We start from the raw sequence: 25,930 nt of genomic DNA on the forward strand, positions 1-25,930 counted from the left end.
CTTGATTGGCACCCCATCCACAAACATTCACTCCCTCTACCACCGATGAACAGTCACAGTGTACCAGCTACAGGGTGCACTGCAGAAACTCACCAAGGGTCCTTAGGCAGCACCTTCCAAACCCACAACCACTACCACCTAGAAGGGCAAGGACAGCAGACACACGGGAACACCACCACCTGGAAGTCCCCCCAGCCGCTCACTACCCTGACTTGGAAATATATCGCCGTTCCTTCACTGTCGCTAGATCAAAATCCTGGAACTCCCTCCCTAATAGCACTGTACGTGTACCTACAACACATGGACTGCAACAGTTCAAGAAGACAGCTCACCACCACCTTCCCAAGGGCAATTAGGGATGGGCAATAATTGTTAGCCTAGCCAGCAGCGCCCACCACCCCGTAAATGAATTTTAAAAATGTTACAGCACAACTGTAGGGCTTCATTGATCAAACAAGTGTGGTAACAGATTGCTGCAGGAGATTGATGCAGTGGCTAAGTACTGGGAGGTGTTGCATTACTGCATGATCATGGACAGGTTATTCAGCATTCAAAATCGGGAAGTGTCCTTGCAACAGCCAGAGCCGCAGACATCAGCACAATGGCCACAGCTGTGCCCACTTTTGACAAACTCTTCAATTCTTGGAGAATTCTGGCTAGACAGGGAAGTTGTGTGGTCTTCTTGAAATGAGAGCACCTATGTGTGACCCTTCCCCTGCCGCACTCATGTGAAGCCTCCATGGTCTTTCCAAACAATCACCCATTTTATCAAATTTGACAGTGTCAGACTGGTGCAACAGGTGCCCAAGGTCAACATGGTGCCTGTCATAAATTGGAAGAACCTGGTACCTCATTTGCTCCCTCAATGCTATAGGCCTCACCTGTAGATGGCTGTGAAGATGCCACTCACTCCATTGTATACTACCTTTGAGGAAATCCTCCAACAAAACTAGAGATGGACACTAATAAATTCATTGAGGAATTCGGGAGAAACTTCTTTGCTCAAAATGTGTAACTTGCTATCATGGAATAGTTGAAGTGAATAGCATAAATGCATGTAAGGGTAAGCAAGATAAGTGCGAGATGAGGGAGTAAAAGAATAGAAGGATTTTTGACAGGTTGAGATGAAATAAGATGGTAGGAGACTCATATAGAGTATCAACACTAGTATAGATAGAGCTGTTCAGCCAAATGGCCTGTTTCTGTACTATATCTACAACATACTACTGACTGTCATTGTGAAATGTTGATTGTTGCCGCTTCTGCTTCAAAACCACTGTGCAAGTGTAAGTTCCTCGGATTGCCTCCGAAGAGGTCCATTCACATTAATTGTTTTCAGCATTTGGAAAACCCTGGGATCTAGTCTGGAGCAGTACTGGGAATGCTTTTTCCAGCATTTTTTTTCGAGAATGAGCTGTTGCAAAATCATCACCCACAGAGATATGTTAAAAGCACTTGCTGTAAGGTTGTTTAGTGTCTCACTAAGAGGTCTGGAGGCTTGTATGTTTGAACATGAGCCGTTTATTGGTAACCCATAATTAGGTACATCTCCAAGGTACAGCCCTGTGTGGGTGCTGTCTCTATGCTGGCTCCTTCTGAACTCTACACAGTCGACTATCATGTGACTCTCTACATCATACCATGGGTGGTATTGTTCTCCAGTCCCACTTTAACCCTACTCTGCTCGAACACCTTAAACCACAGCACTTAATAAAGTGATGAGAATGCCTGGTAAAATGTATATATGTGAATGTGTTGCAGAAATTATTAATGAAAATAACAAGTGTATACAAAAAACTGTTTGGCATTTTCATTTATATAAATCTTGATTTTAATAAATATCTATGTACAAACAATTGACTAAGAAATTAAAATGTAACGCTATATTTAAATAGGCACTGGCAGGAGACTGATAAGTTCCTGATAGACTCACATACTAAAATAGCCAGGAAAAAACTGATTCAAATATTTCCTTTAAACAGTTATGCATTATTCATCTGGCAAAATTCAATGACAATGGGTGGAATTGTCCTAGGTTTGCACTAAGTGCTGTAGTGGTCGGGAAAAAGGAAGTGTTACCTGCCTGCCGCAATGGCAGCTTTTCACACAGTATCATCCCAATCCCGCCTCATTAATTGTGCATTCCCAGAAAATACGCCATTCCGATGGCAGGCGGGCTCTCATTCGCCCGCCACACCATCACCTCGCCGCTTCATCACGCCGGGTGCCATATTTAAAGTGCAGCCGAGTGCGCACTTCTAAATGCTTCCAGCCCAGGACTGCTACACGGAAGACATGGCCCCGAAAGGCAAGAAGACTGCAGCCTCCAGGTTTAATGACGCACCGCTTGAGCGCCTTTCAGATGCAGTGGAGGCCCATCATGATGTCCTCAATCCCAACTCTGGCCACAGGATGGGCAGCAACATCACTAACCAAGAATGGGAGGTGGCGGCAGCGGTGGTCAGCGCCAATGCCCTACAAAAGAGGACAGCCACCCAGTGCCGAAAAATGATGAATGATCTCCTCCCTTCCGCCAGGGTATGTCACTCTTCTCATCATTCTCAACTCACACACTCACAAACCCATCACTCATCCACAGGGCCCTCACTCACTGCTGGTTCAAGGGACATCACCATACACTCTCTCACACTCACCGTCATTGTCCTCATCCCATCCATGGGGCCACTCACCACCCACACATGCCAGGCATTCTTATCATTTGGCCCAGCAGGCATCCTGCTTACACTCTCTCTATCTCTATCCATGCAGGACAAGCTGGCACACAACAAGAGAGAGAGGTCGCAGACCGGTGACGAAATGCCCAAAATCAATGTCCTCACAGGCTTTGAAAACAGAGCCATCCAGCTGGCCGGCGAGGAGCTGGATTGGTCCTGTGCTGACGGTGAGGTTAGTGGTGCTTTACCAAGTGAGGGCCCAGCAGTGCAACATCCATCAGACAACAATGCTGTGAGTGATGTGTCCTGTTCCGCAGTCCCCTGCCATGCACTAATTATCTCTCCCTGCTTCCGCAGGCACATCTGGGAAACAGCCGAGGGAGTCCACGACCCAGGACCTCCAATCAAGCCCCAAAGAAACCTCTGAAGAAGAATATGAAGGCACCTTCATTGAAGTCCCATCACAGCCCTCACCTGCACCCTCCACCAGCGCAGAGACACAAACCTCATAAACCTAGCTTTAGAGTAGCCTCGGGCATCCGTGACCTCATCGATGCATTTAATGACCAGCCAGCGTGAATCACACACTGAAACTCTCAATGCTGCCTGGCCAGGGGTGGGGCGGGTGGTGGGGGTGGGGGGTTTGGGGTGGTGAGGAGGGCAAGCATGGAAGTCAGCGCATGTGCGTGGGTGTGCTCAGTGAAAGCTTCCTGAAGGCACAGAGCTGCCTCAGGGACCTGAAGCTTTTTAGCATTCAAAACGAAGAACAGAAAAATAAAGAAAACATGTCCCCTCATATGACTCAGCAGACTGCTGACCCTCTCTCTGATACCCAGCAGGCTGTTGACCTTCACTCAGTCACATGAGCAGGGACATGTTAAAAATTAGTTTTAAAAGTTTTTTTTTAATCACTGGTCAAAACCTCATCCTGCCTCTCGCACATGCCCGCCAAGCGAAATATCGTGAGAGTGCGCAATGGCGTTGGGATACTCGCCCAACATTATTGCACACTATTTTATTCCCATTCCAGTTGGGCGCACACCCACCCAATGAAGGAAGAATTCTGCCCCTGGAGTACTTGGTGGCAATTTCATCCCTCTGTGTTGCTTGGGCGGGCAGATAAGCTAGAGGCCCAACTCCAAGCATATCAATGTGGCTGCATCTGAACTGTCTCAGCTGCAGATGGATGGTCACTTTATGCAAGGTTTCCCTAATGCGTGGCTGCTTCCCTCCCCTCCACTCCGCTCATGTAGGCTGTTGACCCTCACTCCAATACCCAGCAGGCTGTTGACCCTCACTCCAATACCCAGCAGACTGTTGACACTCACTCTGCTACCCAGCAGACTGTTGACCCTCACTCTGATACCCAGCAGATTGTTGATCTTCACTCCTATAACCAGCAGACTGTTGACCCTCACTCTGATACCCAGCAGATTGTTGACCTTCATTTGGATACCCAGCAGACTGTTGACCTTCACTTCTATAACCAGCAGACTGTTGACCCTCACTCCTATACCCAGCAGACTGTTGACCTTCATTCCTATTACCAGCAGATTGTTGACCCACACTCCAATACCCAGCAGACTATTGACCTTCACTCCAATACCCAACAGACTGTTGACCCTCATTCTGATACTCAGCAGACTGTTCACCCTCATAGTGATACCTAGCAGACTGTTGACCCTTATTCTGATACCCAGCAGACAGTTGACCCTCACTCTTCTACCCAGCAGACTGTTGACCTTCACTCCAATAACCAGCAGACTGTTGACCCTCACTCCTATATCCAGCAGACTGTTGACCTTCACACCTACAACCAACAGACTGTTGACCTTCATTCCTATAACCAGCAGACTGTTGACCTTCATTCCTATAACCAGCAGATTGTTGACCCACACTCCAATAACCAGCAGACTGTTGACCTTCACCCCAATACCCAACAGACTGTTGACCCTCATTCTGATGCCCAGCAAACTGTTGACCCTCACTCTCATACCGAGCAGACTGTTGGCCCTCACTCTGATACCCAGCAGACTGTTGGCCCTCACTCTGATACCCAGCAGACGGTTGACCCTCACTCTTCTACCCAGCAGACTGTTGACCTTCACTCCTATAACCAGCAGACTGTTGACCTTCACTCCTATAACCAGCGAACTGTTGACCTTCACTCCTATAACCAGCAGACTGTTGACCTTCACTCCTATAACCAGCAGACTGTTGACCTTCACTCCTATAACCAGCGAACTGTTGACCTTCACTCCTATAACCAGCAGACTGTTGACCTTCACTCCTATATCCAGCAGACTGTTGACCCTCATTCTGATGCCCAGCGGACTGTTGACCCTCACTCCTATATCCAGCAGACTGTTGACCCTCACTCCAATATCCAGCAGACAGTTTCAAATTTGTCTGAGGTGGTTCTTCTTGACATCTGTCCAAAATTACCCTTTCACAAGTTTTATCCTTTTTAATATCCGGTATTACCTTAAAGTAATGCTCCAGATTTACCATATCTGTGTCACACAATGTTGCAAATTATTCTAGCAAGCTCTCTTTCAAAAATAAAGTGATCCCTGATTTTCTGGTCTTTCCTTGCAATTGAATTCGGTTTTGGCATTGGTACACTTGATTGATCTTTTCAGGAAAATGTGTATTAATCTGGGAGGTTTAAAAGGTTACTTCCAAAGTAAACATTTAAAAGGGATAATTGATGATTCAAGTGAGACCATCTCCCTAAGGGGTATTAAAATAAAATGACTATCACTTATCGATTCTCCTGCTAAAACATGTCTAACCATAATGGATGTTGAAAGCATTGTCATCTTAAAGTATTTCCTAAGTGTATAATAACGATTGATACAATTCTGGCAAATAAAACATTCCCTGTTGGTAAGGAAAATCTTGCACTTAGTTAGCTCCTTAACACATCTCAAAGCACTTAGACATAACAATAAACTGGTGTCCTGTAGGCACACTTAGCAGCTACTTTTCAAACACAAGATCCCATTTGCTACTCCCTCAATTCCATTAATTCTTTTATCTCATAGGAAAATTCTATTGTAACATCTAACAGCAGTAGTTACAAAACCCATCTGTGCCAGCACTATAAGTCCACTGTAGCTTGAGTTAATGGAGCAGTAGTTGAGCTTGAGATAAATTTAGGACTCTCCTGCCAAAGAGCTAGTGCAGATGTGATGAACTTAATGGCCTCCTTCTATGGTTTATCTCAGTGATAATGTTTTCATAAAAAGCATATCTCCCTTAAGGTAGCGGGACAGGTAGATAAGGTGGTTAAGAAGGCATATGGGATACTTGCCTTTATTAGCCGAGGCATAGAATATAAGAGCAGGGAGGTTATGCTGGAACTGTATAAAACGCTGGTTAGGCCACAGCTAGAGTATTGCGTGCAGTTCTGGAATCTGCATTACAGGAAGGATGTGATTGCACTAGAGAGAGTGCAGAGGAGATTTACCAGGATGTTGCTTGGGCTGGAGAGTTTTAGTTATGAGGAGAGATTGGATAGACTGGGGTTATTTTCCTTGGAGCAGAGGAGATTGAGGGGAGACACGACTGAGGTATATAAAATTATGAGGGGCATAGATAGGGTAGACAGGAAGGAACTTTTCTTCTTAGTGGAGGGATCAATAACCAGGGGGCATAGGTTTAAGGTAAGGGGCAGGAGGTTTAGAGGGGATGTGAGGAAGAATTTTTTCACCTAGAGGGTGGTGGGAATCTGGAACTCACTGCCTGAAAGGGTGGTAGAGGCAGAAACCCTCATAACATTTAATAAGTATTTGGATATGCACTTGCGATGCCATGGCAAATAAGGCTATGGGCCTAGTGCTGGAAAATGGGATTAGAATAGTTAGGCACTTGTTTGACCAGTGCAGACTCGATGGGCCGAAGGGCCTTTTTCTGTGCCATAGACCTCTATGACTCTATGACTCCATGACATATTAGAAATAGAAATAGCTGTAAACACACAATACGTGCATCAATAATCAGGAAGAGAACAGTCAACAAGTCAACATACATGAAAAAATGAACAGCATTTTATTAATGTGAAATAAAGAGGGAGGGAGATAAACAGAGAGGAATTTCAATGCAATGATTGTTAGATAAAGTGCCAATGGAAAGAAGCATTGAAGAAATTAAAGGCATTAAAAAATATGGGTTGTTTGAATTTCTAAAGCAGTGGAATGCCTAAGAGAATTAGATAAGTAAATGGACGAGACAGAAATCACAGAAAGCCCATGGATCAGATTTTAAATTGAAGTTGTGACCATTTGTGATCATTACTCCATTGACAGCAGCTTTGGGAGTCTGCACGTGGGCAGAATACCTTAGAAATCTAGAAGATGCTATCAGTGATTTTACGCTTCTCCAGAGGGCCTGCTGTTGAGGCACCCCAAGACTGCACTCAATAGGAAATCTTATGAATTGACAAGAACTTGCAGAGGCACAAGCCATAATTTTCCAATCTTCCTTAGACTCAGAGGTGGTGTCAGAGGACTGGAGAGCTGCAAATGTTACATGCTTGTTCAATAAAAGGGTATAAAGATAAGACCAGAAACTACAGGCCGGTTTGTTTATCCTCAGTGGCAGATAAGCTTTTAGAAATGATAATTCGGGACAAAAGGTCATTTGAGCAAATGTGAGTTAATTAAGGAAAGCCAGCATAGATTTGTTAAGGGAAAATTGTGTTTAACTAACTTGCTTGGGTTTTTTTGATGAGGTAACAGAGAGGGTTGATGAGGGCAATGCTGTTGATGTGGTGTACATGGACTTCCAAAAGGTGTTTGATAAAGTACCACATAACAGACTTGTGAGCAAAGTTAAAGCTCATGGAATAAAAGGGACAGTAGCAACTTGGATATGAAATTGACTGAGTGACAGGAAACAAAGAGTAGTGGTTAATGTATGTTTTTCCGACTGGAGGAAGTTTTATAGTGGACTTCCCAAAGGGTCAGTGTTATGGCCCCTGCTCTTCTTGAATATATTAATGACCTAGACCTTGGTCTATAGGGCATAATTTCAAATTTTCTGGAAGATATGAAATTTGGAAGTGTTGTGAAATGTGAGGAGGATAGTGTAGAACTTCAAAGGGATATAGACAAGTTGGTGGACCTTGTGGACATGTGGCAGATAAAATTTATGGCAGAGAAGTGTGAAGTGATTTAATTTTGGCAGGAAGAATACAGAGACAATATAAAATAAAGGATACAATTACAAAGGGGATGCAGGAGCAGAGGGACCTGGTTGTATATGTGTATAAATCAGTGAAGGTGGCAGATAAGCTGAGAAAGCAGTTAATAGAGCATACAGCATTCTGAGATTTATCAATAGGGGTATAGGGTACAAAAGCAAGTAAGTTTTGTTAAACCAGCATAAGATACTGGTTCCGTCTCAACTGGAGTATTGCATTCTGTTCTGGGCACCACATTTTAGGAAGGATGTGAAGACATTAGAGCAGGTGCAGAAAAGGTTCATGAAAATGGTTTCAGGGGTTAGGACCTTCAATTACATAGAAAGATTGGAGACATTAAAACTGTTCTCTTTGGAGAAGAGAAGGTTGAGAGGAGATTTGGTAGATGTATTCAAGGTCATGAGAGATCTAGACAAGTAGATAGGGAGAAACTGTTCCCATTGGTGGAAGGATCAAGAACTAGAGGACACAGATTTAGGTAAAGGGCAAAAGAGGCAATGGTGACATGAGAAAACACTTTTTTGTGCAGCGAGTGGTTAAGATCTAGAATGCACTGCCTGAGGGTGCGGTGGAGGCAGGTTTAATTGGGGCTTTCAAAAGGGAATTGGATCATTATCTGAAAAGGAAAAGATTGCAGGCTATAGGAAAAGGCAGGGGAGTGGCACTGGGTGAGTAGTGTTCCCTCACAGGACCAGCTGGGACACAATGGACCAAATCTCCTCCTTCTATGCTTTAACAGAGATTAAAATAAACTTCCACTCTTACGCTGCTTGTTTTACTGTAAAGAATCTTGAAAGGGTTACACCTCATTGAACGTAGCTGGGTTTTTTAATGACATACTAATTTCATAACTACTGCTAAAGAGATACACTGGCATTAAGAAGCTAATTTTTAAATATTTTAAATATTTCATAAATATTTTATATTTGTGGAATGCCAATTTTCTCCAAATTGGAAAAAAGTCCACATTTTTTGAAGTTTTTTTTAAAAGTTTGTTTATTTTTATTTTAACAACCATATTAATCCAATTATAATTATTTATTCCACTACCTGGAAATTTGAATTAAAAGTAAAAGGTATTAAGTGTTTTTAACTTCCAGTTTTTTGGCACATGAATACTTCAAGGTGTTTGGCTGCTTACTTGCTTGCTGACATCACCACTGATGTACACCAAGACATCCCCTTGCCTTGGCGCCAGATTTAAACTGTTGCTGGGAAAGGGGAAAAGCACCTCACAGAGATTGCTAGGTCTTTCTTCAAGGTCATGCCATTGCCAGCAACCACTGCCACTGACCGCAAAATCTGGGCCAATATAGCATTTACTGCATTTTTCATCAAAATCTTTTGCAGACATTTTTGCTATTGTCTACTGCTATTCATTCCAGTAGATCTCTCCTGACCACAATAGCTTGAAGGCATTCCGTTTGTCCCTTGTCACTCCAAAATTTTCACTAGGGAACCTACTAGAAGTGTTGGTTCCCTGATGATGTTGCTGGCTACAATTCAATATCATAACAGGTTCTCCTTCAATGCATCTCTTCTTTTTTTGTAGGAGCTTCTGAGACTTGTTGGAAAACTTCCAGTTTTACTGTGCTTGGTTTTGCTCTGGATATCTGCTCACTTCCCCCTGCTTACTGCAACCAATATCTTCCAGCAGCATTTCTTGTTTTCAAATTATTTAGTAAAGATAGAAATGGGATGGCCAGGGGGAGGTGGGGTGGGGGGGTGGGGGTGAGTGGTGGGGGTTGAGAGGTTTGGCGGGGGTGGCTGCGGGTAAGGACTGGGCTCCAGCCTGAGGTTTTAAATTTTCAAGCTTAATTTAACATTTTGGAGGAGATTCTGTTGTATTATTTTGCACCACTTAGCCCACTAGAATGCAAATTAAATTTTTGCAAAGGTCCTTTTCCCCACATCAGGAAATCCCATTGCTCCTATTTCGTCTCATGGATATTTTTCCGAACACAACGGCTAAAATCCCACTTCTGTACATTGGTCGTGCAGCAAAAGCTGAAATGGTGGAAAGTCAGGAATTTTATCCTTGGTGCAATTTTTCACCAACCTGCAGTTTTCCAATGGAGCCTGTGCTGAGAACCAAAACTGGCTTGTGGTGCTCTATGGTACAAGTCTCAGCAAAGTATGGCACTGGGGCACTATGGGAGGCACATCTTGTGACGCAATTGTGTCTTATAATGATGCCTTAGCCAAAGTGACTCAGAAGGAATTGAATAAACTTTTTGCGTCAGATGCTGAATACATTTTCTTTTATGCATTCATGGGATGGGCCTGCTGGCTAGGCCAGCCTTTATTGCCGATTCCTAATTACCCATGACTAGGTGGTGGTGAGCTGCCTTCTTGAACCGCTGCAGTCCCTGTACTGTAAGTAAACCCACAGTGCTGTTAGGAAGGGAGTTCCAGGATTTGGACCCAGCGACAGTGAAGGAACGGCGATATATTTCCAAGTCAGGATGGTAAGTGACTTGGAGGGGAACTTCCAAGTGGTGGTGTTCCCATCCATCTGTGGCCCTTGTCCTTCTAGATGGGAGTGGTCATGGTTTTGGAAGGTGCTGTCGAAGGAGCCTTGGTGAATTCCTGCAGTGCATCTTGTAGATGGTACACACTGCTGCTACTGTGTGTTGGTGGTGGAGGGAGTGAATGTTTGTGGATGTGGTGCCAATCAAGCGGGTGCTTGTCCTGGATGGTGTCAAGCTTCTTGAGTGTTGTGGGAGCTGCACTCATCCAGGCAAGTGGGGAGTATTCCATCACACTCCTGACTTGTGCCTTGTAAATGGTGGACAGGCTTTGGGGAGTCGTGAAGTGGGTTACTCATAGCAGGATTCCTAGTCTCTGACCTGTTCATGTAGCCACAGTGTTTATATGGCTAGTCCAGTTCAGTTTCTTGTCAATGGTAACCCCCAGGATGTTGATAGTGGGGAATTCAGTGATGGTGATGCCATTGAACATCAAGAGGTGATGGTTGGATGCTCTCTTGTTGGAGATGGTCATTGCCTGACACTTGTGTGGCACGAATGTTACTTGTCACGTCAGCTCATGCTGCATTTGGAAGTGGACTCCTTCAGTATCTGAGGACATTGTGCAATCATCAGCGAACATCCCCACTCCTGACCTTACGATGGAAGAAAGGTCATTGATGAAGCAGCTGAAGGTGATTGGGCTGAGGACACTACCCTGAGGAACTTCTGCGGTGATGTCCTGGAGTTGAGATGACTGACCTCCAACAACCATAACCATCTTCTTTTGTGCTAGGTATGACTCCAACCAGTGGAGAGTTTCCCCTTGATTCCCATTGACTCCAGTTTTGCTAGGGCTCCTTGATGCCACATTCGGTCAAATGTGGCTTTGACGTCAAGGGCAGTCACTCTCACCTCACCAAGGGATTTCAGCTCCTTTGTCCATATTTGAACCAAGGCTGTAATGAGGTCAGGAGCTGAGTGGCCCTAGTGGAACACAAACTGGGCATCAGTGAGCAGGTTATTGCTAAGCAGGTGCCATTTGATAGCACTGTTGATCACCCCTTCCATTACTTTACTGATGATGGAGAGTAGACTGAAGGGGCTGTAATTGGCCAGGTTAGATTTGTCCTCCTTTCTGTGTACAAGACATACCTAAGCAATTTTCCACATAGCCGGGTAGATGCCAGTGTTGTAGCTGTATTGGAACAGCTTGGCTAGGGGCGCGGCAAGTTCCGGAGCACAAGTCTTCACTACTATTGCCGGAATATTGTCAGGGGCCATAGCCTTTGCAGTATCCAGTGCCTTCAGCTGTTCCTTGAATCAAGTTGGCTGAAGACTGGCAACTGTAATGGTGGGGACCTCTGGAGGAGGCCGAGGTGGATCATCCATTCAGCACTTCTGGCTGAAGATTGTTGTGAATGCTTCAGCCTTACCTTTTGCACTGATATACTGGGCTCCTCCATTATTGAGGATGGGGATATTTGTGGAGCCTCCTCCTCCAGTGAGTTGTTTAATTGTCTACCACCATTCATGACTGGATGTGGCAGGACTACAGAGCTTAGATCTGATCCATTGGTTGTGTCTATCCATTAACTTTGTCTATCACTTGCTGCTTATGCTGTCTGGCATGCAAGTAGTCCCGTGTTCACTAGGTTGACACCTCATTTTTAGGTATGCCTGGTGCTGCTCTTGGTATGCCCGCCTGCACGCTTCATTGAACCAGGGTTGACCTCCTGGCTTGATGGTAATGGTAGAGTGGGGGATATGCCGGGCCATGAAGTTACAGATTGTGTTTGAGTACAATTCTGTTGCTGTTGATGGCCCACAGCACCTCATGGATGCCCAGTCTTGAGTTGTTAGATCTGTTCAATATCTAGTCCATTTAGCACGGTGGTACTGCCACACAGCATGATGGAGGTATCCTCAATATGAAGGCAGGACTTCGTCTCCACAATGCTTGTGTGGTGGTCACTCCTACTGATACTGTCATGGACAGGCAGGTTGGTGAGGATGAGGTCAAGTATGTTTTTCCCTCTTGTTGGTTCTCTCACCACCTGCCGCAGACTCAGTCTAGCAGCAATATCATTTAGGACTTGGCCAGCTCAGTCAGTAGTAGTGCTACCGAGCTGCTCTTAGTGATGGACATTGAAGTCCCCCACCCAGAGTACATCCTGCACCCTTGCCACCTTCAGTGCTTCCTCCAAGTGGTGCTCAACATGCAGGAGGACTGATTCATCAGCTGAGGGAGGGCGGTATGTGATAATCAGCAGGAGGTTTCCTTGCCCATGTTTGACCTGATGCCATGAGACTTCATGGGATCCGGAGTCAATGTTGAAGACTCCCAGTTCAACTCCCTCCCGAATGTATACCACTGTGCCGCCACCTCTGCTGGGCCTGTCCTGCCAGTGGGACAGGACATACCCAGGGATGGTGATGATGGTGTCTGGGATATTATCTGTAAAGTATGATTCCATGAGCATGACAGTGTCAGGCTGTTGCTTGAATAGTCTGTGAGACAGCTCTCCCAATTTTGGCACTAGCCCCCAGACGTTAGTAAGGAGGAATTTGCAGGATCGACAGGGCTGAGATTGCCATCGTCATTTCTGGTGCCTAGGTCGATGCCAGGTCCGTCCAGTTTCATTAATTTTTTGTGACTTTGTGGCAGTTTGTTACAACTGAGTGGGTTGCTAGGCCATTTCAGAGGGCATTTAAGGGTCAACCACATTGCTGTGCATCTGGAGTCACATGTAGGGCAAACCAGGTAAGGACAACAGATTTCCTTCCCTAAAGGACGGTTTTAAAATGCTTTGATTATGGTTAAAGGTATCTTTATACAATTAATTAATTCAATAAACTGTGACACAGAGATTTGAAGACAAGGGTAAAAATTTTAAAGTTAGGCCTTGGTGGAGCAAGAACCAACGTAGCTTGGCACAGGGATGATGGATGGACAGGTCTTGGTAAGAATAGCTTCCACCTGCCCTTGCTGCAATGGGCTCACTGAGCTGCAAAGCTATTAAGTGCACAGCAAACCATAAAGCTGTCCATTTTTGCATGGTGTCATATGAGGATACTTCCCAACCAAGCTGAACAATGGACCCTTTGTTCAGCAGCACATAAGAACGAGCAGCATCAATGAGGCCTTGAATCCATAGGATTCCAGCCACTGTGTAAAAATACTAGGGACTGAATTTTACATTGATCAGGCGGGCACATGCACAACCTGATCATGCGTGAAATTGCATGAGATGACTTTGGGCGAGCATCCCGATGTCATCGCGTATTTGCATGAGATTTCACTCAGCGTGTGCGCACAAAAGTCAGAAGCGTGCCCGCCAACAGTTAAGGGGGCAATTAAGCCCATCAACAGCACAATTGCCCGCCATTTTCCGTTGCCAGTCCAACGTTACGGTTGGCGGACAGGCGAATTGGCCAGGTGGCCTTTACATTTTTCATGAAACTTCATCCAAGGGCAGGATGAGGTTTCCATTATGAAATAAAATAAAAATAAAAATCTGTGGGCAGCATTTTTATCATCTATATTTTCAGGTGCCTAACTGCGATGCTCAGTCATTTTTTTTCTGCCTTTTAAAACTTTATTGGAATATTTTTGGGTCTGCAGTTCCCTGAGGCAGCACTCTGCCTTCAGGTAGCTTTCCTTTAGCGCTCGCCCGCGCCAGCATTGACGTCATCACACACCCTCCTCCTGCCCCCACCCCAGCAGTGCTGAACTTTTCAGCGCGCACTTCACGCTGGCTGGCCATTAATTGGTCAGCCAGCGTGAAATCGCAGTTGGGAGCCAATCGCGGTGGGCAGTCTGTTTCCCGGCCAATCCTGGGCTCGCCAATCGTGCCGGCCCACCAAGCTAAAAATTCAGGCCTAGGTCTTTCCCTGTTTCTGCAGCTCCTTGGAGCTTGTGATGAGTTTGTTTAACCTTTTAAACAACACCTCAGTAACCTGCTGAATGCAGCAATGCACTCTATGGTGACTTATCTGGCAGACATTCCCTAGAGCACTTTGAAAAAAATCAGTGGCATAAAAATTGAAGGCTGTGGCAAACTTTGTTGGCACAGACACAATTGGGTCATAAGGTGTGCCTCCCATAGCTCCCCAATGCCATACTTTGCTGAGACTTGTACCATAGAGCACCGCAAGCCAATTTTGGTTCTCAGCACAGGCTCTACTGGAAACTGCAGGTTGGTGAAAAATTGCACCAAGGATAAAATTCCTGACTTTCCCCCACTTCAGCTTTTGCTGCATGACCAATGTAAGAAGTGGGATTTTAGCCGTTGTGTTCTGGATCAGATTTGGAGTGTTTCATTTCAGAGTCATCCCTCCACAAATCAGCTTTCTCTCCACCCATTGAATTGGATATTCTGCATTTTTTGAACAATCTGATGACATTCCGTGGACTGTAGCATCCCAAGGTTTGATAATGAAACTGCACAAAACATCAAGATGGGCGGCATGCATATTTCCACTCCTTGTGAAGTTTTTTTTCTCCGTCAACCTTCCAACTATTCCATTTGGCATAAACATGATCACAATGGCTTGTTGAGGCATGCTTCCAAAGGTTGAACTATGGACATTAGACTCCCTGATATAACTGCAATGTGGGTGTTATTTATTTGCAGGCCTCTTGATCTCATTGGTTATAGGGGTCTGAACATGACCTACACGAACAGGCTGCGCTTTTTCTGTACGCTACGAGATGCCTAGTCCACGCATAATTGATCCATAACTTCTCCCCATCCTCATCTATCTAACCATTGTCATTGTCATGCACAAAACCTCCAGCAGGGAACTTGATGCTCGACATGGTTTTAGGTTTGAAAATTACTATAAACTTTAATTTAGTTCCACTGGCCACACGGGCTAGTACCACCATGAATCTTGTCTTCCCATGTCCTGTTGTTTTCACTAGATCTGTTTTTGAAGTTTTTCACTCCACAATTTGGCAGAATCAAAATTCATGGGCACTTCACCCATGTTGTCAATGTGGCATATTGGGTACTCATGTTTTTGCTGCTAGCTGATGATGAACCTTTGGAAACTGGTAATGTTCGTATTGAGGTCTATTGGTAGACTTTGTGCAATCTTGAACTTCTGCCACAACAAACTAGACTGTTTCATTTCATAAATCAACTATACCAATGAACTTTTGGGTTTAAATTTTTTCTGGATTCAGGTTTTGATTTGACCCACTTAAGTGCGTATATACGCATTGCATTCCTGATGACGATGTAATCATCCAGATGATTTTCGAGGACCCATTCCAATATATGCTTCTCAAGATCAGACCAGTGGCTTGTCCCTGTTCTCATGGAGCATTGGGTCTTGGGCATCTTCATCAGGGCGGGTTCCTTCTTCATCCATTCACACATCAGTTTTTCACATACACTGAATTCCCTTGCTGAAGCACAGTTATTTGACGAGTTAGCAAATGTTGCAACTTTTAGCTTGAAAGCAGCTTCATTCTTTATTCTTTTTTCATGAAGGTCCCTTTTCTGTTTGTCATTCGCCATGCGCGGTATGCTTTGTGTGGGCCTGTCTTAAACTCCCACACATCTGCTTCACAACACAGTCTGTATCACATGCTTGATCCCATGTGCAGACTTACAGTATAAAGAAAGTAAAACATGCATTCCTGAGGTGAAAAATTGGGAATGACTATTGATGTAAGTATTGCATTTCATAGCTGAAAAGGGGGGACAAGATTTCTGTCACCGATAAAATGGGATCACGTCGACTTATACGTCATGATCTATGGAATGTTAAAGGCAATATATAAATGCAAGTTGTTATCATCAAAGCAAATGCAAATGAGCCAGATCAAGAGGCCCAGCATGCAGATTTCTCAACACCTCATCATCAGAAACATGCCCCTGCCCTCGAGCCACGTACAAGATTCTCCCTGCCCAATAAAATATATGGTCTACCACCCCCATCCCACCCAACCAATATCCCATTGCTAGCCTGCTGCAGGGAATAAAGGGGAGAGACTAAGAAATCACACTATCACTTGTGGGCCCAATTTAACAAAGGGGCTAATACATTTCTTAAGTGATCCAAATTTCTCTTTCCCTGGTGCTTCCATTTGGTGACACTGTATATTGAACTGTATGAGATAAACTAATCCTCTAATGTGAGATCAAAGTGAAGCAGCTGTCTGCTGAATGTTATTAATGGGCTCCTGTGGTGAGGTGGTTCATTGTCTCCTTCCACAGATCCAGTAAAAGACACCAGAAATGCACCGACCACTTGTGCTGATGTGGCAGCTGCCTGACCTGGTTCACCTTTTGCATCAGGTTCAAACTTTTGAGAGTGTTGATGTGTGGTATTGATGGTGAGTTACCCTGAGAGATGCCTCCCTCATGCTCATCCCTTCTTTCCCCCACCATTCCCCTTATGATGGATGCTCCCTCATCTTATTTTATCACCTTTATAGGGACAGGTGGAAGCAGTGTGTCACTGGCAGCAGTGTCCAAGCCTCCTTCAAAAGCACCTTCTAAATCTGCGACCTCCATTACCTAGAAGGACAAGGGCAGTAGAAACATAGGAACACCACACCCTCCAAGTTCCTCTCCAAGCCACACACCATCCTGACTTGGAACTATCACCTTTCCTTCACTGTTGCTGGGTTAAAACCCTGGAACTCCCTTCCTAGCAGCACTGTGTGTGCACCAGAAAGACTGCAGCACTTCAAGAAGGCAACACACCACCATCTTCTCAAGGACAGTTAGGTGTGGACAATAAATGCTGGCTCAGCCAGCAATGCTCACATTCTATGAAGTAATAAAAAAAGATGGCAGAGCTGCTGTGGGCTCATGGCAACCCAGCATCAAGGCACAAGGTGAATGATTCTTCCAGCAGAATGTGTTCACAGATATTGAATGTCCTGGACCCAAGGCCTTCACATGCACCAATTCCAGAGTTGTGTTAGGGCATTGTTTAAGGGAAGCTTTTCTGAAAATGCCCCTGGAGAAACTGTATACTCACAGGCAGACCACAGGTTGGTCATGTGGCCAGAAGTAATTGTACAGAGCAAGTCGTGGAATCTTCACTCCAGCCATCCTTCTGTTGAGGTGATGATGATGTGATAAGAATAACTAAAAGCGACAATAACAGAAACATGTTTAAAAGCTGATAAGCATCCTTTCATTTAAACTCAGCTTCTTGCATTTGAGCCTCCTTATTGTCATCCATGACTGTACTTCAGAAAGTTTACAAGCTTCTGTGAGCCTGTGTTCTGCCTGCATTTCAGCTGAGCTGGTGTAAAATTACAGCCAACAACATGAACCATCCAGTAAGCATTAATAATAGGAAGTTTTGGAAGCAGATTAAAAAAAAGACTGACTCAACATGCCTCTGGCAGCAAACAGTGGCGCTATCTGGCATCTTCACAGAAAGTGCCACGCGCCTTGTACACCTGATTGCCTATCTGCAGCTGGCTGAGCAAGGTTGGACGAGCTCAGACAGAGACCGAGGCACTCATACACTTGTTCCATTGCCGCAGGTGTACACTAGAACTTCATGTTTTGTCAGATGATGGGCGGAGAGTGAGCACTGCTTTTTTTTCCCCCAGACTGATCCCAAAATTACTTATGTTGCAAGTCTGTCGCTTTAAACAACAAAATTTCAACAAACAAAGCTGAGGACAATTGCAAGCGGGATCATGCTGTTAGCCTCTCAACCTTCTCCCTGGAGACAGAAATGTGGCGCTGTTTTATCCCAACTGCTGAAAACAGCTGATGCCAGCAATAGAAAGATAATATAATTATCTTAGTACAGGGTACAGCAGCAGCAGGTCAGGGCCTGCAATAGCATGAAGTTATTTCTCTGAATGACAGAGGCACTTGCCTGTGGCAGGTGCAAGAGAAGGCAGTGCCTTGAGTTGTCCTAAAAGCTGCCTACCTGCAGGAGTTGTTCAGACAAGTTTGAAATGCGGGAAACAGCTTGTTTTCCAACATATCTTTAGGTGGAGGTTTATGACCTGTTTAGGAGATTATAGTGTCTTTACCAACACTTGTGCAACTTCTCCAAAAGTACAGCGGGGCTATACTTAAATTACATTCTTGTACATTTCTCACAATACACAATTCCAAATCAAAAGTGCAAAAATGTATTTTTGGAGTGAAATAAAATATTGAAAACATTCTCAAAGCAAACATTATCCAGTTAGTAAGCCTGTAAACAGCAAGTCATTGATACAAAGGCAAATATTGTAAAAGAAAAAGCGAGAAATTAATTCTGAATCATTGCAGGCTAAAGTTTAAATTTTTGGATGCCTTTAAAGCTTCTCAATGAACTCTGAACACCCACAAGGCACCTGTAGCTGGAGGTATACACAATCAGAGCCCTTACTAACTATGTAAACAAGCAAGTCAGTTCTTGCCATAAATTCTGGACATGAGCTTAATTTTTTTTAAAATGGTTTGTTGTAAACATGTCAGATAGGCAGAGGAAACAAAAGTTTGAACATTAGGCCTGAAGAATTCAGTTCTTAAAGCACAAGTATTTTCTAATACTTTACGTTACCAGTGAATGCCTGTAGTCAATTTAAAACTGAACATTTCACATAATAAGTGAAACAGTAATACAGACCAAACAAGAGAGGGAATCTGACGATGAAGAGCACTATTGTTGGTAGCTCACCCTTTACAGTTTTAAGCTGATGGAGAGATAATGAGAGTCATTTGTTTCCGCTGTGATATATTTTCCCTGTTTTTGATCTTCCTCCAACTGCTGCCTATTCATTCTAAACAGATCTGTCTTTGCAGAGTATTAGGAGGCAGAGGGCAGAATCATCCTAGGTTTGCACTCAGTGCGGCAGTGAGCAGCAAAATGGATGTTTTACCTGCCGGCCGCAATGGTGGCTACTCGTGCCGTATTGTCATATTCCTGGCATGTCCCACCTCATTAATAATGCATTCATTGAAAACAGTCCGGATCACTGGCTTGGATTTTCCCATCATGGCGCTCTGGGCGCCAAAATTAAAGCACACCAGAGTGCAGCCGACTTCATGTCTTCAGGCCAGGACTGCTCCAGGCGACAAATGGCCCTGAAAGCAAAGCCCCCGAATTTAGTGACGCCCTCCTGGAGCACCTGCTGGACGCAGCGGAAGGACAGCACGATGTTCTCCACCCCTGCTCTGGTCGCAGGAGGTCCACCAGAGTCACCAATCCAGCCTGGGAGGCTGTGGCAGCGGTGGTCAGCAACACTGGAGCACAGAGGTCAGCCACCCAATGCAGAAAGAGGATGAATGGTCTCATCCTTTGCGCCAGGATAAGTCAACCACCTCATCACTCTCAGTACACACTCACAAACCCATCACACATCCACAGGGATCTCACACCTCAATGGACAACACCACTAACTCTCGCACACACCCTCACATCTCCATCAGGCTCATACCCTCTCGAGCTCACGTCCTCATCCGGTCCATGGCTCCGCTCACTGCACAAACATTCCATGCAGTGCCATGTATCCTGCTCACACTTTATCCATCTGTTTTCATGCAGGGGAAGCTGGTTCACAATAGCAGGGAGAGGTCCCAGACCAGGGATGGAGTGGCCCACATTATGCCCCAGTGAGTGAGGCTGGGGCCCTTGAGCACCCAAAAGAAGGCGGAGCAGCAGCTGGACACCCCTACGTCATCCACTCAGGAATCTCAGAGGCTATCCTCTCCCTCTGAGTCCCCATTGCCTGTGACCCCATCAACCTCATCCTTGGTCACCATAGAGGGAGCAGCTAGTCCACCCACAGGAGGACAGCCAAAGCAAGCTGGGGCCCTCAAGGCCTTGGCTCCCCAGAGGACGCATGGCAAAGTCATCAGAGGCAACATTGCACAGGCTGTTTCCACCCCTGCTGCAGATGTCCGTGCAGCACCTAGAAGAAGTGGTAGGCCGAGAAAAGTTAAGAAATTCTGATCACAAGTGGTTACACGGGTGAACACATTTTGTCACTTTACAAACTGAAAATATATTCACTTTCACTGAATAATGTCTAAAGGTGTCTTTCAGCTTCATTTACAGGCTTTGCAAGTCCTCCCCCCGCACCCACCTCTCCCACAAGCAATTCAGCTGCACACAGCTGGACCACGAGTGATTCTGGAGGGAGAAGTGTGTGTGTGGCAGGGCTTTTTGGAGCCTCTTGCAAGGACCCACACATGCACGCAGAGTGTTCCTCCATCACACTCATCTCGATGTCCTGAGCATTTTCAATGCTGCCTGTTCTCTGTCAGTTGTCCATCTGAGCTGACCTGCATCTCTGTCCACCTGCTGATCGCACTCCCACGCAGCATCTGTGCCTAGCCAACACGAGGCTTCACTCACTTTTGATTTGAAAAACATGGTTGTAGTCATGTTTCTCATAAGCTCCCCCATCCTTTCCCCTCTCCCAGTCACCCATGTCCTTGCCCCCATCACTGTTGATGCCCCTGGCATCACCTTCCACCTCCCCATGGTCACATACCAACCTGAACCCTTGTCTTTCCAGGATGTCCAGGTGAATGTGCACGTTGCCTACCTTCCTGAGAATCCCACCCCCATCCACACTGACCTCACCTGACCTCCTTCCCGCTCCCCAGAACCTGTGTCTGCCTCCAAGTCCCCACCAACCACCCCCGACATCCCTTCTACTGCTACGGTCGAACCCTCAGCTTCCCACCCTTCCAGCTTAATCTGTCCCTTCTCAAACTCACCATTCCCTCCTACCACACCCACCCTCAATTCACTCCCTCGGAGGCAGTCATTGACTCCACAGACCCCTCCCTTGCATGTTCACTTGGACATCCCTCCCCCTCTTACTCCCTCCTCCACCTTTACTCCCTCCTCTGCCCTCACTGCTTCCCCCCTCCAAAATCCTTCCTCCCCCAGACTCCTTCCTCTCCCTGGACTCAATCCCCGCTCTGAACTCCATCCTCCCCACTATGGACTCCTTCCTCCCCCTGGATTCCTTCCCCCTTCCGAACTCCGTCCCTTATGCCTTCCTCCCCCGTTACACCCAGCTCCCCACTTGTTGCATTCCCCCCAGTTACACCCTCCTCCCCCTGTATCCGTCCTCACCCTCCCAACCTCACACCCCCTGACACATTCATCCCATCCCTCCCAACCTCACTGCACCCCCCCAAGTACACCTTCTCCCAGTCAAACCTAAGCCTTCCCCTCCCACACCAACGCCCCCCGCCCCGCCACCCCACCACCCAGTACACCTTTCTCTCTCACTCACAGCTGGACCTTCCTTTCCCCCTCTTTCTGATCAACCGTAGCAGCCAAGACTGTAATGTTCCAAAGCATCAACGAAGATCTCCCACCTTCCGTGAGCTGCTTTGCGGCGGAGCCAAGTGCCCGACGATCCACCCAGCATGTGATGTGTGTTCTTCCAGGGCCAGGTAGCTATAGGGCTCTGACATCTTCTTCTCCTTGAATGTCCACGATCTGAGCAGGGGCCTATCGGTAAGTCCCGACTTCTGCACGTCACGCTTGTTCAGACATGCTCTGGGACAGTGTGTTTTCCCACCCATTAGCGGGATGCAAAGCAGATTCACGTCGGCCCCAAGCGGGATTGGCGTTCTGCCATGGCGGACACCATCAGATGATCCCACTGTGCTTTCACACTAGCACGAAGCTGATTTTTGGCCTTCTCGACATATTGTTCTCCACCACCCCCCACCCCATCCCGCCATGACGCCTGATGCCAATGGGGCCAGATATTCCGGCCAGAACTGGAGGTTAATGCAGATGGTTGGCTTTCTGATATACTGAGAGACATTTTGAAGGATACTCACTTTTTTCCCACCCTGCTCTGCCCGCCTGTAATTTTAAGTTGTAGACGGTGATGACACCCAACCCAAGCCAGTTGAAATATGTAGATCAGGTTCTGGTGATGTTGCCGGGACCTCATCTGCCATTCCCTTCCAGACCAGGAGGAGCAAGAGTGCTCCTCCAGGCCCCAGAAGAACATTAGGAATAGGAACAGGAGTAGGCCATTCGGCTACTCAAGCCTGTTCTGCCATTCAATAAGATCATAGCTGATGATCTTGTGTTTCGATTTCCACATTCCCATCTAACCCTGATAAACTTTGATTCCCTTGCCTAACAAGACTCTGTCTCCCTCTGCCTTAAAAATATTCAATGACCCCGCCTCCACCACCTTCTGAGGAAGAGAATTCCGAAGTTGTACAACCCCCGAGAGAAAAAATTTCTCCTCATCTCTGTCCTAAAAGGGCGACCTCTAATTTTAAAACAGTGCCCCCTAGTTCTGGATTCACCCACAAGAGGAAACATCCTTTCAATGTCCACCTTGTCAAGGCCGTTCAGGATCTTGTATACTTCAATCAAATCACCCCTCACTCTTCTAAACTCCAGTGGAAACAAGCCCACTCTGTCTAACCTTTCCTCATAAGACAACCCATTCATTCCAGGTATCAATTTAGTAAACCTCCTTTGAACCGCCTCCAATGCATTTACATCCTTCCTTAAATAAGGAGGCCAAAACTGCACACAGTATTCGAGGTGTGGTCTCACCAATGCCCTGTATAACTGAAGCATAACATCCTTACTTTTATGTTCAATCCCTCTCATAATAAAGGATAGCATTCCATTAGCATCTTAATTACTTGCTGTACCTGCATACTAACTTTTTGCGACTCATGTACTAGAACACCTAGATCCCTCTGCACCTCAGAATTATCCATTCTCCATTTAAGTAATACTCTGCTTTTTTGTTCTTCCTGCCAAATTGAACAACTTCACATTTTCCCACATTAAACTCCATTTGCCAGATCTTTGCCCACTCACTCAACCTATCTATATCCAGCTGCAACCTCCTCATGTCCTCTTCACAACATGCTTTCCTACGTGAAGAAGAATCATACGGACTCGAAACGTTAACTCTGTTTTTCTCACCACAGGTGCTGTTAGATCTGCTGAGTTTTTCCAGCATTTTCTGTTTTTGTTTCAGATTTCCAGCATCGGCAGTATTTTGCTTTTATACTTTCCGAACTATCTTTGTGTCATCTGCAAATTTAGCTACCATGTCTTAACTCCCCTCATCTAAGTTATTGATGTAAATCAGAAAAAGTTGAGGTCCCAGTACAGACCCCTGTGGGATGCCACTCATCACATCCTGCCTATCAGAAAAATATCCATTTATGCATACTCTCTGTTTTCTGCCAGCCAGCCAATCTTCTATCCATGCTAACATGTTACCCACTACACCATGCACTTTTATTTCCCATAAAACCTTTGATGTGGCACCTTATCAAATGCCTCCTGGAAATCCAAGTACAGTACATCTACAGACTTCCCTTTATCCACTGCACATATTACCCCTTCAAAAAAACTCCAATAAATTGGTTAAACATGATTTTTTTCCTTTCACAAAACCATGCTGACTCTTCCCAATTGCCTTTAGCTCTTCTAAGTGTCCAACTATAACCTCCTTAATGGTTGATTCTAATAACTTCCCCATGACAGACATCAAGCTAACTGGCCTATAGTTTTCTGCCTCCCTCCATTCTTGAATAGAGGGGTTATATTTATCAGATTTCCAATCTGATGGAACCTTTCCAGAATCTAGCGAATTTTGAAAAATTAACACCAGCACATCGACTACCTCATTAGCCACCTCTTTTAAGACCCTAGAATGTTGTCCATTGGGATCCAGAGACTTGCCAGCCCACAGCTCTATCAATTTGCTCAGTACCTTTTCCCTAGCGATTTCAATTTCACCAAGTCCTTTTCTCCCGTTCACTTCCTGATTTGCACCTATTACTGGAATGTTTTTTGTATCCTCTATAGTAAACACAGAAGCAAAATATTTGTTCATTTCTTCTGCCATTTCCTTATTATCTACTATTAACTCCCCACTGTCACTCTCTAGAGGACCAACACTCACTTTACTCATTCTTTTCCTTTTTAAAGACCTGTAGAACCTCTTGCCATCCATTTTTACATTTCTAGCTAGCTTCCTCTCATACTCTAATTTCTTTCTCCTGATTAACCTTTTAGTCAATCTCTGCCATTCTTTATATTCTGTCCAATCATCTGTCCTGCCACTCAGTTTTAAGGAGTTGTATGCTTTTTCCTTCAGTTTGATGCTTTCCTTAACATCTCTAGTTAACCACTGATGGTGGGCCCACCCCTTAGAATTTTTCTTTATAGTAGGAATGTACTTATTCTGAATACTCTGAAATATCCCGTTAAATGTCTGCAACCGCTTCTCTATTGATCTATCCCCTGGCCTAGTTTCCCAGTTCACTTCAGCTAGCTCAGCTTTCATCCCCACAGCATTGGGCTTCCACGGTCCTAGGACTCCCCCCTACCACAACTAGGAATTACCTCCTGTAGCACTTAGCAAACTGCCCCTTAGTCCCAATAGGTGGTCTCATGTCATCCGACTTTAAAAGCTGGCAGCCATTTCCTTCTTTGGCATGCAGCATATTAATTGGCTGAACCTTCCAGCTTCCAAACCTGGACCAGCCAAAGGGGGCAGACACTCCCTTTGCTGCATTCCTGGCGTGGTATATAAATCAAGCTCGTAATACTTTTATTTGGGGAAATTTGAGTGGTATGTTCTTTGAAGAAAATTATTGAGGAAAGAAACCGCTAACTGCTTGAACCCACTTTGAAATGAGTAGAAAGGTTTGACTTCAAAAATTTGAATTTGATGTTGGCTACAAGATATGTTCCAACTCTCTTTCGCATAAAACATTATCTTCTAACATTTCTCCTTACTGTCTAAGCAATCATTTTAAATCACTGATCCCTTGTCCCTAACTCTCCATTTTCTTAAGCACTCTATCAAAATAGTTCATAATTTTATAAGCATCTTTTAGATGTCCCCTTAGCCTTCTCTGCCTCAGACCTCTGGAGCTTTTATGCAATGAGCATGTAGCAACTGTCACTGAGGCTGCAGTCGCAAAATGCTGCTGCTCACTAGCTACATATCATGGCAGCAAGGAAACTATGACATGGAATAAATGTCCATGTGCATTTGTACCACTCTGCATACACACCAACACTTCTTAAAGAACCATACCAACTTGAAAATAAAATGATTGAAATTGGGCAAAATTGAAATATTCATGAAACAATCTGAACTTTTAATTTTTCTGGCCCAGAAAAGGTTCACTAGAATGGTTCCTAGGAGGAGGGGGTTTTCCTATGATGAGAAGCTGAGTAAATTGGGCCTGTACTGTCTGGAGTTTAGAAGAATGAGAGGTGATGTTATTGAAACATACAAGATTCTGAAGAGGTTTGACAGGGTTGACACTGAGAGGTTGTTTCTCCTGGATATGGAATACAAGGGCACAGTCTCGGGATGAGTGGATGATCATTTAATACTCAAGAGGAGGAGAAATTTCTTCACTCAAAGGGTTGGGAATCTTTGGAATTCTTTACCCCGGAGGGTTGCGATGCTCCATCGTTGACTATATTTAAGGCTGAGATTGCCAGATTTTTGGTCTCAAAGGGAATCCAAGAGATATGGGGAGCAGGTGGGAGAATGGAGTTGAGGCAGAAGGTTAGCCATGATTTTATTGAAAGGCAGGGCAGACTTGGGGAGTGTGCGGGGG

The sequence above is a fragment of the Cetorhinus maximus genome, chromosome 4, assembly GCF_964194155.1.
Source record: "Cetorhinus maximus chromosome 4, sCetMax3.hap1.1, whole genome shotgun sequence".
Classification (NCBI taxonomy): domain Eukaryota; kingdom Metazoa; phylum Chordata; class Chondrichthyes; order Lamniformes; family Cetorhinidae; genus Cetorhinus; species Cetorhinus maximus.